The sequence below is a fragment of the Pelodiscus sinensis genome, chromosome 1, assembly GCF_049634645.1.
Source record: "Pelodiscus sinensis isolate JC-2024 chromosome 1, ASM4963464v1, whole genome shotgun sequence".
NCBI classification, from domain to species: Eukaryota; Metazoa; Chordata; order Testudines; family Trionychidae; genus Pelodiscus; species Pelodiscus sinensis.
The window spans coordinates 67977700-67990280 of record NC_134711.1 but is presented as its reverse complement, the minus strand read 5'-3'; the positions used below and the strand labels follow the sequence as shown (position 1 = coordinate 67990280).

The following is a 12581-nucleotide window of genomic DNA, read 5'->3' as shown; positions in this document are numbered from 1 at the left end:
CTCAGCATGTCTTAATCAGCACTAAGTGCTGCATAAGAAAAACACCCCGATTAGCAGGAATGGTGGCAACATTACATTGCCAAAGAGGCATAGTATTAAACCACAATCTTAATAATCCTGTGTGGGACTGGCCTTGGATGTTTTGGCTCCAAGAACCAACAGATGCTCTCATTAAAGAGGAACTCTGCAGCGGGATCTTAATTGTGGCTCATCCAAGTCATTTACCTAGAAATCTCCTACATAGGCCATTCATACAGACTCTCCTAGAGAGATTACAGCTAAATTATAAATTTACCATATTATAGATCTGAGCTCATTGCATACCTAAAATAGATTGCATGAGCAAAACAAAGAATAGCATAGCCTAGATGGGTACATGTAAACAGGCAGAGTGCCCTGCTTCTTAAGAAAAGCATTACTCTCCCAGGGGGAAAAAGATTTGTTTTGTTTAATTCACGGAATTAAAATAAACCACAGGAGAAGCGGAGAACTAGTGAGCTGATGTTGCAGATACAGGATGGGAAGAGTCTTTGACCTTGTGAGGTATTTCACCAGAGAAAGGAATAGCTTCTTGGCTGAACAGCTGCTGTACAGAGGTATTTTTATTAGCTAAGTCCAAAAGGAAAAGGCATGACTGGAGAAAGTAGATCCTTCCAGTTTTAAACCTTGTATTTTTCCTCTAGAACTAAATCTGAAGCAAGTGAGTTTCAAATACTCAGTAAAAAGTCCCCATTGGTCTAATTTGCTCAGCAGTTTCTATCTCCATCATTATATTCTCATAAAGCGTGTCAGTCTCAAAAGTTAAGGTATATAAGAATATACAGAAGCAAAAGCGGCTAGTTTTTTTATTTCTGTTTCCTGTATGTTTCCAGTTTGCTTGGATGGTAGCACTTGAGAAAACACAGTATCGAGGTGTTCTTATTTTCAACTCTAAGTCCCTATGGAAGGCAAATAAACAGCTGACATTTTATGACACAAAGTTGATTAAAAATAGACGCTGCAGGGCTAAAGAAATACAACTGCTCAACACAACATCCAGAGGTGAACCAGGATATACAGCCGGTTACAGACTCTGACCTAAAGAAACTTGAATGACAAGGTTTGTTTTATACTGTAATACTTTTGATGATACAGTGGTCAGATGGTAAAATGTATTGTTGGTCTTCAAGATATCTGTAAGTTGTGCTGGATGTTGGGTATGGGCCTGTGAGGTCCTGAGCACCCTCAGTTTCCACTGATGTCAATTGGCATTCAAGGCACTCAGTACCTCACAGAATTGGATCCTTAGTGAAGATCAGTATCTGAGAAGGTATATAATCCATCTGGGTAGGTATGACTGGCTGTCCAGATAAAGCCAAAGCCTCCTCCTCTCCTTCCCCATTTTTTTTGTCAGGAGGACTGCAGTGATTTGAAACCAACCAGGCAGGGAGCTAAGTGGCTGTTGTGGAAGTGCAGCTGAAACTTGTTAACCCAAGCTCTAGCTTAGGTAATAGAGGAGAGGCAATACCCAGCACAGAGCAGAGTCCGGACTTAAGTTAGGGAGCCTTGCTTGGATTTCAAAGCAGCGAAGCTGGCTTTTGTTGGACCATCCTTCTGTTCCAGAAAGAGGAAGCTTTTTATTTGGATTTTGCTTATAGTCTGAGAAAGGGGATGAGCCTTTGGGTCTCTTTTGAGAGTGGGGTAACTGTACCCTCAGGGAGATGGAGCCCAGCCCATGATATTCAGCATAATTGAAGATACACTGATTGTCTGGAAAAACCCTGATTTTCATTCTCTCTGGCTATGTCTACACTCGCAACTTCTTGCGCCAGAAATATGCAAATGAGGCTAAGTGTGGAATATCACTGCACCTCATTTGCATACCTAATGAGCTGCCATTTTTGCAGAAGAGTCTCTTGCACCAGAAGGAGCTGTCTATACTGCCCCTTCTTGTGCAAGAAAAACCCTCTTGTGCAATGCCACTATGCTGATTATTTTCAAGAATAACGGCATTGCGCAAGAGGGTTTTTCTTGCATAAGAAGGGGCAGTGTAGACAGCTCCTTCTGTTGCAAGAGCCTCTTCTGAAAAAATGGCGGCTCATTAGGTATGCAGATGAGGCTTGGCGATAGTCCACGCTTAGCCTCATTTGCATATTTCTCGCGCAAGAAGCCGCGAGTGTAGACATACCCTCTGTGTCTCTTATGTTCCTCAAAGGTGTCCATACCATGAATTTCTTTCAAGTCCCTTCTAAAAACTGTGGTAATGGGAAGTTATGTCTTGTTTCTTAAAACAAACTTTAAAAGGCGTGATGGCAGATAAAGGAGGCACTTAACATACTTTAAGGTGAGTTCCTAATGCCTCACTTTGTAGCCTTATCAGAATGAGCAATAACATTGTGTCTCAATCTTTTATCACAAAGAATGTGCCTCTTTAGAGTTTGTCCTGTAATACACTTTATGAAAAGGTACATTACATTCCCTTAAAGAGCCAGCTTGGCACAATGGCTAAAAGTAATAATCTGTACTGTTTGGGAACCATCCTGCTTCAGCTGCTGTTACAAAAGGGAACTTGCTCAAACTGATTTGATGTCACTTCCAAGTGGGGAAACCCTGCAAAAAAAATGGTATCCTTCATTTTGCTTATTCACCACAGTCGTCCCCTCTTTGGCAATGGTGTATTGCCAGAGGCTGATTTAGCTATAGATAAGCTAGACAGCTTCCTTGAGTGGCAGATTTCTGGGCGGTTGCCTAGGGCAACAAATTTGGCCTGGCTGCTCTTCTGTCATTAGGGAAGGGCAGTTGGGCCAAGTGTGAGTGGCAATGCAAGCCTGCATGCCAGGTTAGAGTGCTACAAACATTCGCCAAATATAAACTTATTGTACTGGCAAATCCAGTGGTGGAAGTAGTGTAACTGTATTTTTATTTTCATTTTAGGTAGGGTGGGTGAGGAACAGGATATGTGGGATGTGTGCGCATCAAGGGCAGTTTGCATACTGCCATGCAAGCACAGCTTGTTGGCAGGTCTCTGGACTCACAGGCCTGGTGGAACCTGTGCAAATTGGCATCACTAGCCTCTTCCGTCAGCCAAACAGAGATAGAGGTAGACTGGATGTTGTGTGATCCCTGACTTGGCAGTAACTGCCATGGAACGGCTTGTCTATAGATCAATGGTCTGGGAGGAATGACTTTCAGCGCACAGCCTGACTGCTGGGATTCTGTGCTAGGGGCAAGATCTGGGTCAGGCTCACAATCTATGTATGTCTTTCTTATGGCTAATATCTACTGCTCAGGGGCTTTCAGTCATATTTTTAAACACTTACACTGAACTCCTGTGTCCACACTGTATTTATTGGTGCTGGAACTAGGGATGCTTCGCCCCCTCCTTCCCCCCATCCTCCCCACTTGAAGTGATTTCCATTATGTACCGAGTTTGCAGTTTGGTTCTATGGCTTTCATCAGCCTCACTATAAACATTGTTTCAGCACCAATAACCATATGAATGTCCGATACCAGGACTCTGACATTAAACTGTGCAACTAAACACTGCAATAATGAGTTTTGTTTTTGTATTTTGTTTTTCGCATAGGATAAAAACAAGAGTATTAAGGAACTGGAGACACTCAGTCATAACAACCCTATTACTTATTTCAGCAGTCTTTTTGAGCCAAGTGGCATGCAATTCCATGTTCTGTTTATTATAGGAACATAGATGTGTAAATATTTATTACATTCACCAAAAAGAAAAACAAGAGATAAAAACTTGGCAGTGATATAAACTAGTGCAAATGTTTTGTTTGCCTGAGTGCATTCTTATAGCCTCAAGATCAACTGCTATGAGCAACAAGATCTGATGACTAAAACATTGGCGTCTTAGAATGGTGATCACAGATCCTTCCATTTAGTGTCACTTGTTGCCAAGGTCTATCAAACAATCAAGGTCTATCATACAATCTAGGGATAGAGCTTGTGTTTCAGTACAAATACTCCTGCATGAGTCGTCCCCTTCCTCCAAATCACCCCCCAATCCTGTTCCTCACCCACCCTACCTAAAATGAAAATAAAAATACAGTTACACTAGTTCCACCATTGAATTTGCCAGTACAAAAAGTTTATATTTGACGAATGTTTGTAGCACTCTAACCTGGCACGCAGGCTTGCATTGCCACTCACACTTGGCCCAACTGCCCTTCCCTAATGACAGAAAAGCAGCCAGGCCAAATTTGTTGCCCTTGTCAACTGCCCAGAAATCTGCCACTCAAGGAAGCTGTCTAGCTTATCTATAGCTAAATCAGCCTCTGGCAATACACCATTGCCAAAGAGGGGACGACTGTGGTGAATAAGTAAAATGAAGGATACCATTTTTTTTGTAGGGTTTCCCCACTTGGAAGTGACATCAAATCAGTTTGTGTATACGTTATCAATAGACTCTCTAATGATCATTTATTAATATCTTCCTCTGTCTGGTATATTTGAAGTAACTTTCATCTGAAGGTCTCAAAGCACTTTATAAACACTAATTTTACTTCACAATCCCCATATGAGGCAAGGACTATTTTTCCCACTTCAGTATTGGGTAAACCGAGGAACAGATGCTGTTATGAGACCAAAAATCACAGAATGAATCAGTGGAAGATCAGGGAGCAGGACTCTTGATTTCTGGAAGCCACTACTCTGCAATAATCATTAGAACATGGAGACTGCTTTCATGACATGCTGCTTTTATTCCAGAGGTGGTCAGAGACCAACTCGCAGGCTGAATGCAGTTCACCAGGGTTAGCTCCTGACAGGCCACCACCACTGTATTTACCTGTGTTTCCACAAGTATGGGTGCTTGCAGCTCCCGTTAGCCACGGATTGCCATTCCCGGCCAATGGGAGCTGTGGAAAATGGTGTCCCAGTCCACGCCGCTTCCTGCAGCTCTCATTGGCTGAGAGCTGTGATCTGCAGCCAATGGAAGATACAAGCACCCAGACCTGCAGAGGCACAGGTAATTAAAATGGCAGCATCCCACCAGGGGCTAACCCTGGTGAACTGTCTCCATTTTATTGCCCACACCGACTTTATCTTCTGTTCACACATCTGCTTGATTCCCTTTCCTTATTTAAATGGAGTTGTCATCTCATTACTTAACATGCTGATTCATCTTCAGCAATGATGAAATGTTGGAACCCATTGAAAGGTAATTTGCATAAAGCTAAGGGAAGATTGCAAGATCAGTCTAGCATCCTAGCTTATTTTGAAAGTGAACCAGGCTAAGGTGAGGAAAATGAAAGAGATAATGGAAGGCTGGCTACAGCTGAACTATGAAATAACAATTGGGGCTCTATAACTAAGCTTTGCACAGCAGCCTGTTTTATAGGCATATAAAGTGAGAAACAGAGATTATAGACTTGGTCAAACTATCACAATTAGTCAATGGTGGTTCTGGGAACAACCTAGAAATACTAACTCCCACTCCCTTGTTCTAATGTCTAGTTAACTGATCTGTTATAATGACTGGTATTTGGGGTAAAATGAAAGCAACTGCATTTACATTTGCCAACATGAAGTCCAATCTTGGGAATTAGCTGTTTTTGGATCCTTGCATCCTTGTGGGGAAGAGGACTGTCCACTTCTCCTTAACTGATTCGGAAGATTCCTGTGATTTGGGTTTACTGCATGGAGTGCATAGAGAAAAAGAGATCAACTGCAAAATCTGAATCCCCAAGTGAACGGCTGTGGGTCTCCCCATTCACAATATTTATTGGTTACATCTTAATAAATATGGAGATATACCTATCTCATAGAACCGGAAGGGACCTTGAAAGGTCATCTAATCCAGTCCCCTGCCCTCACGGCAGGACCAAGTACCATCCCTAGATGGCCCCCTCAAGGACTGAACTCACAACACTGGGTTTAGCAGGCCAATGCTCAAACCACTGAGCTAAGAGGATCAGAAGTGCTCATGTGTATTGGAAAAACATTTGAGTACAATCTGCTAGGTGTGAAACACCCGACAATAGCTGTGAACATTCTTTCACCAGTCCTCCAGAGTGTGTTGTGTGTGTTTGTAAATATATAAATAACAGCAGCCAAATGCTGCTGCTTAAAAGTGTTGAGTCTCCTGCCTGAACACTTTTCACAATATTCTTTTGTCTTTTCTGAAGCTAAATAAGGTATGGACCTAAGAATGAATTTGCAGCTTGTTGAAATGACTATGACTAATGCAACATGGCTTTGTCCCCTTCTGGTGGCTAGATCACACAGTCCTGTTTAAGAGCTAGTTATTCAGTCCAGTTCTTTAGTCCAGGTAATAGAAGCTCCCGTTTTTAGGTCCAGCCAGCGTACATTTAGTCCCTTGAAGAGTGACCCATCTGAGGTATTATTACTACAGTGCCGAAAAATAATCTGTTCTATTTAAAGATCATGTACAGCACTGTCAGTAGCAGGATATCTCAACTATGACCTGGACATGACCTCTCTCAGAGAGAAGGATATTCCATTTCTTTGCCCACCATTGTCTTCTCCAGTGAGTGTTCAGAATTGTAACCATGAGGTTATATAGGAAAATGATGTCAGATAAACCATGTAGGTCAGACAGCTATTCCTGTGAGAAATCGCTAACACTATTACGACTACTTTCTCTGGGCAGTTTAAATAATTTAATGCAGGGCCATCATCAGCAAACCCTGCAACTGTGCTCCAGTTATGAAGAGACTTAATAGTCTGTTTCTTGGGTCATTAACTCTCGGGTTTCTGTGGGCTTTCTAGTTTCCAAGTCAGATAAATGCACTAGGCCTCTTCAGTCAGAAAGCTAACACACAGGGTGAAATTATGGTTCCACTGATATAAATGGGAGTTTTACCCTTGACTTTCCTCAGGCCAAGACTTTTGTTCCCGGAGCAGCATCTTCTGGGATGAATTCTGCGTGTACACAGGCTTTAGAGCTGTCCCTCCATCAATTTCAGTGACACCAGCAGCATAAGCGAGAGGTTAACCAGCTACTGGATCAGCGTATTGTTACGGTAAACTTCGCAGTTTTTGTAAAGAAGTGATTTGTACTATTTCCTAAGTTACCATGATATCTTTCCTCTTTCTTCATTACTAGCCTTGCCATACTGATAGGGCAGGTGAGGGAAAAAACGTAAGAGAAAAGCAGATGATGGACTGGTTTGTCCCCCCTGAAACAGAGTTCCAGTCTAATCAATGGCCTAGAGCGAACTTATTATTTCACTTTCTAGCTGATGGTTGCTCATATCCCAAAATCCCAACAAAGAAAGGTTTACAGTAGTTCTGTTTGAGAATGTGCCAGTGGTGGCCTCAGACTGAATCTAATTTCTCTGCTTGGGGGAGAAAATGCTAGGCTGCCAACAGCAACACAGTTTAAAGCAAGAGAATCCAAAAGATAGGGTACTTCATAAAGGAAGAAAAGAAGTTGTGCTTGTTTGTGCCATTTGCCCAGCTGCTGCTTTCTAGGACGTGTTGCCTGAAGGAAATCTGTCTTTGTTGAGCCCTTTCAGGTAGGGCTCAAGGACAAATATAAACACCCACTAGTTTCAATTTCATAACAGTTGGAAAATCTTCTCTTGGGATGTGAGTCTGTGACAAAAAATATTAAATATGTTAATTTAGCATGTTAGCATATTTGAGTCCTTTCCTTATAAGCTTTACAGTGGTGTTAAAAGAAAAAAATCATTCTTGACTACTGTGCTCACTGGGTTTTGTCACTGACTGTCTTTTCTGACTACCACAGACTCACTGGGTAACTCTGTATATATAACTAAAGGCCTCAGCCAAGACCACTGAAGTCAGTGTGATGTTGGGCATCAATAGTACCAGGGTTTGACCTGATGGGTCTTTCAGAGGACATCAGTGGGTTCTGGATTGGGCCCATTATCTCTGAGTTTATCCCCATTTCACTGATGATGATGACACCTACCTCTAATGTGCTGCACAGCTGCATTAATGTTTCACCAAGAAGCTTGATAATAAGTCCAAAAAAGTGCAGGGGGGTTAATATTTTCAAGTAGCTAAAAGTGAGGCCCAGCTTCCCCATGGATCTCTGAAAGTGGTGATTTTTTAAAAAAGAAAATGGAGGTGACATAGCAACATATTCACCCCACTCTTCATGGGTCATGCCATTTCCATTCAAGAGGGGATGGGATATAGATATGATGTCCATAAACTATTTAAAACATCATCTCTTTAATTAGAAAAGGAAAACATGCATGGACAGGTGAAATGAAATACCCCCATTAATAGCTACTAGTCCGCTGGATTCTTTATCCTACCTCAGGACATACCCTGTCTATACACTGAATATATAAAAAATCTTTACCTCTTTGATAATTAAGTATCAAACACTGCCTTGATATAAATAGGCATTACTCCCCTGGAGCAAATTTACACATGAATTGGGCCCAAAGCGGAAACTGAAACCAGGTGCACAAATCAAAAGTGAATGTAGTTTTTATTCAAAGGGGAATATGCTAAGAGTGCATGCAGTTGCCTTGGTGATAGAAAACAGTGACAGAAATCAAATGAAGCCAATACCACCTGCAACTTACACAAAGGAGACTTATCTATATCGTCATACTCTTCATTTAACCTTTAGGGGGTCAATCTCTGCATCAAATCCATAAGAGGACCTGTATTTCAAATTCCCACTGCCCTCAACAGAAGAAGTATGGCTCAAGATTTGGCCCTATTTGTTTAAGCTTTTGGCTGAATAAACGTTTTTCTTCTGTGCAATAATAAAACTAATTCCGTATACCCTGCCCCACAATAAATAAATAAAATAAAGTAATGTTTTCTGATAGTGATATTTGTTTTGTTTTGCTAAACTACATCATGGCTAGAGTTTCTAGCAATCTCTGTTTGCTGTATTTTAAAGGCTAAGTGCTTGTTATTGGGTCTGATCTTCAGGAACTATAAATCCCTATATTTCGGTTTACCTACTGGAGTGACGCTGATTTACACTACCTGTGAATCTGCCTGAATTGACTCTGTTTATGAAGCCAGTTAAGTATCTTTTATTATTTTATAAGTTACGTGTTACTTATTTAGATATCAGTTGCGAATGGATCAGACATACATTGGTTATTGTAAGCAGTTAGTGAGTCAGAAAATCAGACAAATTGTAGCACACTGAATTATTCATGTAATTTGTGGGCCGACACTGAGTGAGTTAATTACTAGCTTTCTAAAAGCCATCGCTGAGTCAGTCTGAAGTGTAGACTAATGAAAACAGACAAATGGATTTTTCTGAATTTAAGTGAAAAGTTGTGAATATATGCTGATTTCTCTTAGGACTTGTGAATGCTTTTCTTTTGCATAGAAGCTGAATCCTGCCCTGCATAGCAATTGCAGCTAACCAGTTATGGTGTAAATGTAGATCAAAGTTGTGCCTTGAAGCGCATCCCACCATCTGCTTCAGTTGGGGTTGACGTGATCAGCGGTCTGTCCAACAGAATAGACACCAAGCTCAAAACTTTAAAGGCAAACATATGCTTTTGGAAACAGAAATATATAACATTGGCTTGGAGGAAAGGAGAAATGTGGTTGGCATGAATATGTAAACCACAGTGTATGGCTTTCATGTACGCTTTAAAACAAAGCCATTTAGTTAGTTTCCCAGATGCTCAGAGAGTGTTAATGAAAACTACAATTTCAGTAAGAGCTACAGTATTCATTCAACTCTCTTCTTCAGTTTAGATACAGTTGTAATATTGACCAGCAAGCACTGAGATAGACACTTAGATTCAAATATTACCTTTATAAGATCATTTTATCTCAGTGGTGCTGGAACAATTTGTATTGTGGGGGTGTTGAGAGCCACTGAACCAAACAGCAAACCCTGTATGTGATAGAAACCACTCCAAGCAAGAGGGTGTTGCTGCACCCCCTGCACCATCCGTTCCAGACCTATGTTTTGCCTATACCGTGCAACTCTATGCACATCTGTATATTGTGCACATGAAGATAGGATAACAAACCAAAGATGATTGGCGCAAAAAGGAAGAGAATTAGACATTCCCATATGGAAATTTGGTTCTTTCAGGAAATTAGGGCCAAGGTTTCTTAGAAAACAATTCCAGTTAGACTCGAAAGAGAGAATCAAGCTCAGACAGGCTGGCGTTGATTTGAAATGCCTAGCGGGGAAATGAAGAAAGCAGTAAAGAACTGTTAGTGTAGCACAGAAGTACTGTATAGACATACTCAAAATGTCTGCATACTAGAGAACCTGAGGCAACCCCTGATGGCCCGTCACCTGCACACACTGTTGCTGGAGACTGGTGATGTGGTATCACGGTGTCTAAAAATGCACCAACAGTGACCAGAGCTTCTGCACACGTGTGAGGGGGCAGGCAGAAGGAACCTCTTCTTGTACCAGGGTCATTCCTACCTGTAGTTATCTCCTGAGAGCAGCAACAGCTCCCTCCTAGTGTCCCCTGGGCACAAATTACTCTAGAAATTGTTTGGGGGAAGGCAGACCATGGCCCGGCTTCTCTGTTCCCACCACCAACATTGGCCAACTGTGCAGGGGTAGCTGAACTACCCCATCCTCAAGGAATAAAGTACCAGGTGAAATCACCCACAGTCCTGAGACGCAGAATTGATGAGGCACAACCTTTTCCTGAATTCTCACTGTAGTAGTGTGGTTCTTCTCTGCTCCCACCTGGGTCATGTGCTAAAGGACGCACTTGAATTCACAGAAAACAGTGACTACATTTGGACTGCCACTGGTTTGCATGTTAGATTTGCAACCTGATTCCTGAGGTAATTCCTTTCAGATTATTCCAGACACACTCAATGAGCACATCACCGGCATGTTTGTATTAACTCTTAACTTCCCAGTGACTTATATTTTGCATTTTATTGATTTCCTCGGGTGTCATTGAGTTCGCACCTTTCAAAGCTTATATTATAACATATCTGCAGGGTAAAGTCAGCGATGCTGGCTCAGTTTCATGGTTTTCATCATGAAAAGGATCAGAAATTAAGCTTTTATATTTTAAAGTATCTTTAAAGTTTGTGGAAAACCCTGAAAATAACCACAATCCACATAAAATCCCTATGCCTTCCTCCAAAGTCTCTTGACTTCAGATGGTGCACCCTGTGCTCCTAACAGTAGCAAAATTATTAGAGCCCTATACAGATACAAAATTTGTATCTGCATCTGTATTGGCAGAAATGAACTGCAGATATCCTCAGATTTGCAGGGCTCTAAAAATGTTTGCTCATGCTTGATTGTCACATGTAAAACTTTACTTGTAGGATGCCTGACACTTCCATGCTGGATAAATGCCTCTTTGGAAAACTATTCAGCCATTTCTGAGAATGCAGTAAAAAATGCATTGGTCTGCTTGTGTTTAAAACATCTTTGAGAAGCTCTCTCTCCCACATAATCTGACGCAGTGACTTGAAGAACCAGGAGAAGAGTCCACATGTGATCTTTGTTTTCAGGATGTGCATTTCAACATATTTTTTTAAACAATACAATTTTTTAAAAAAGCCCAAGTCTGGATAAGCTATAAGCCTTTGAAAAGTCCTAATTCTCACACGCGCCATAAAGACTTGCTAGGGCTTCACAGATGAATTCCCTGAAGAGCCTATCTGCATGTGATATGCTCTAACCTAAGGTTGTATGGGGCTGAACAGGACTATCCCTGCAATTGTAGAGCTGGAATTCTGTGCACTGGACTGGGGATGGACATTGGGAAACTTGAGAGCTGGAAGCTTTTCTCCCTTATCCACTCGGTGACTCAGGATGAGCCCAGAAACGCATGGAGGAAAAAGTTGGCTGATTCAAATACATGAGAGAGAAGAACCAGACCAGAATGGAGAATGTTGATTGGAACAGTGACTATTAGCCAGGATGTGAACGGCTATTGACTATGATGGGCAGCAATGCAAAACCATGCCTAAAGTGTCCCTAGCCTCTTTTTGCCAGAAGCTGAAACTGGGCAATGAGGGATGGATCATGTGAGGATTACCTGTTCTGTTCATTCCCTCTGGGGCACCTGGCATTGGCCATGGTCAGAAGACAGGCTACTGGGCTACATGGACCTTTGGTCTGACCCAGAATGGCCATTCTTAGGTTCCTTATAGTCTTAATTGGGAATAGGGGGTTGAGAGAGGTAGATAGGAATGGGAAGCCAGTGGGCACAGCAGAGGAGATGCAAGGAGGTGAGAAAGCAGTAGGTAAGGGTGAAGGAGGGAGTAAGCATGGTGTTGGAGACAGATCTGACAAGGATGGTAGGCTGTTTGTGGAGAACTGGGATTGGCTGGACAAAATGATTGAGAAGTTGTGGAAGGGAGTAAAGGAGGGAGAAGAAGATTAGACAGTGTACAGACCCTAATAGGAGGAGAAGGAAGCAGCTCTGTATGCTGATGCTCCCACTCTTCCCCAGCTGGGGGAACAGTTGCACAGGAAAGTGCTTTGCTGGAGGTTTTTCCCCACCACTACCATACTGGCAGAGGGTGGTGCCTGGGAGCAGCAGGCGGAGCAGAGCGGAGATGTGTGTGTCCCCAGGAGCAGGGTTCCCTGTGAACTCCCCATCCCCCTCATTCACTCTCTCTCCGTCTCTCTGAGACCCCTCACCCCAGTGCCCTCCATAGTT

The 12581-nt window shown here is 42.2% G+C and overlaps 1 long non-coding RNA gene across 1 annotated transcript in view; it reads left to right on the top strand.

The window, feature by feature from the left end:
- Positions 1-863: 863 nt before the first annotated feature.
- Positions 864-12581, top strand: part of LOC112545528 (uncharacterized) — a 59898-nt gene continuing 48180 nt past the window's right edge. Inside the window, exons 1-2 of the long non-coding RNA XR_003089025.2 lie at positions 864-1099; positions 6840-6983. This is a non-coding gene — a long non-coding RNA (uncharacterized LOC112545528). The remainder of the gene's footprint in view (positions 1100-6839; positions 6984-12581) is intronic.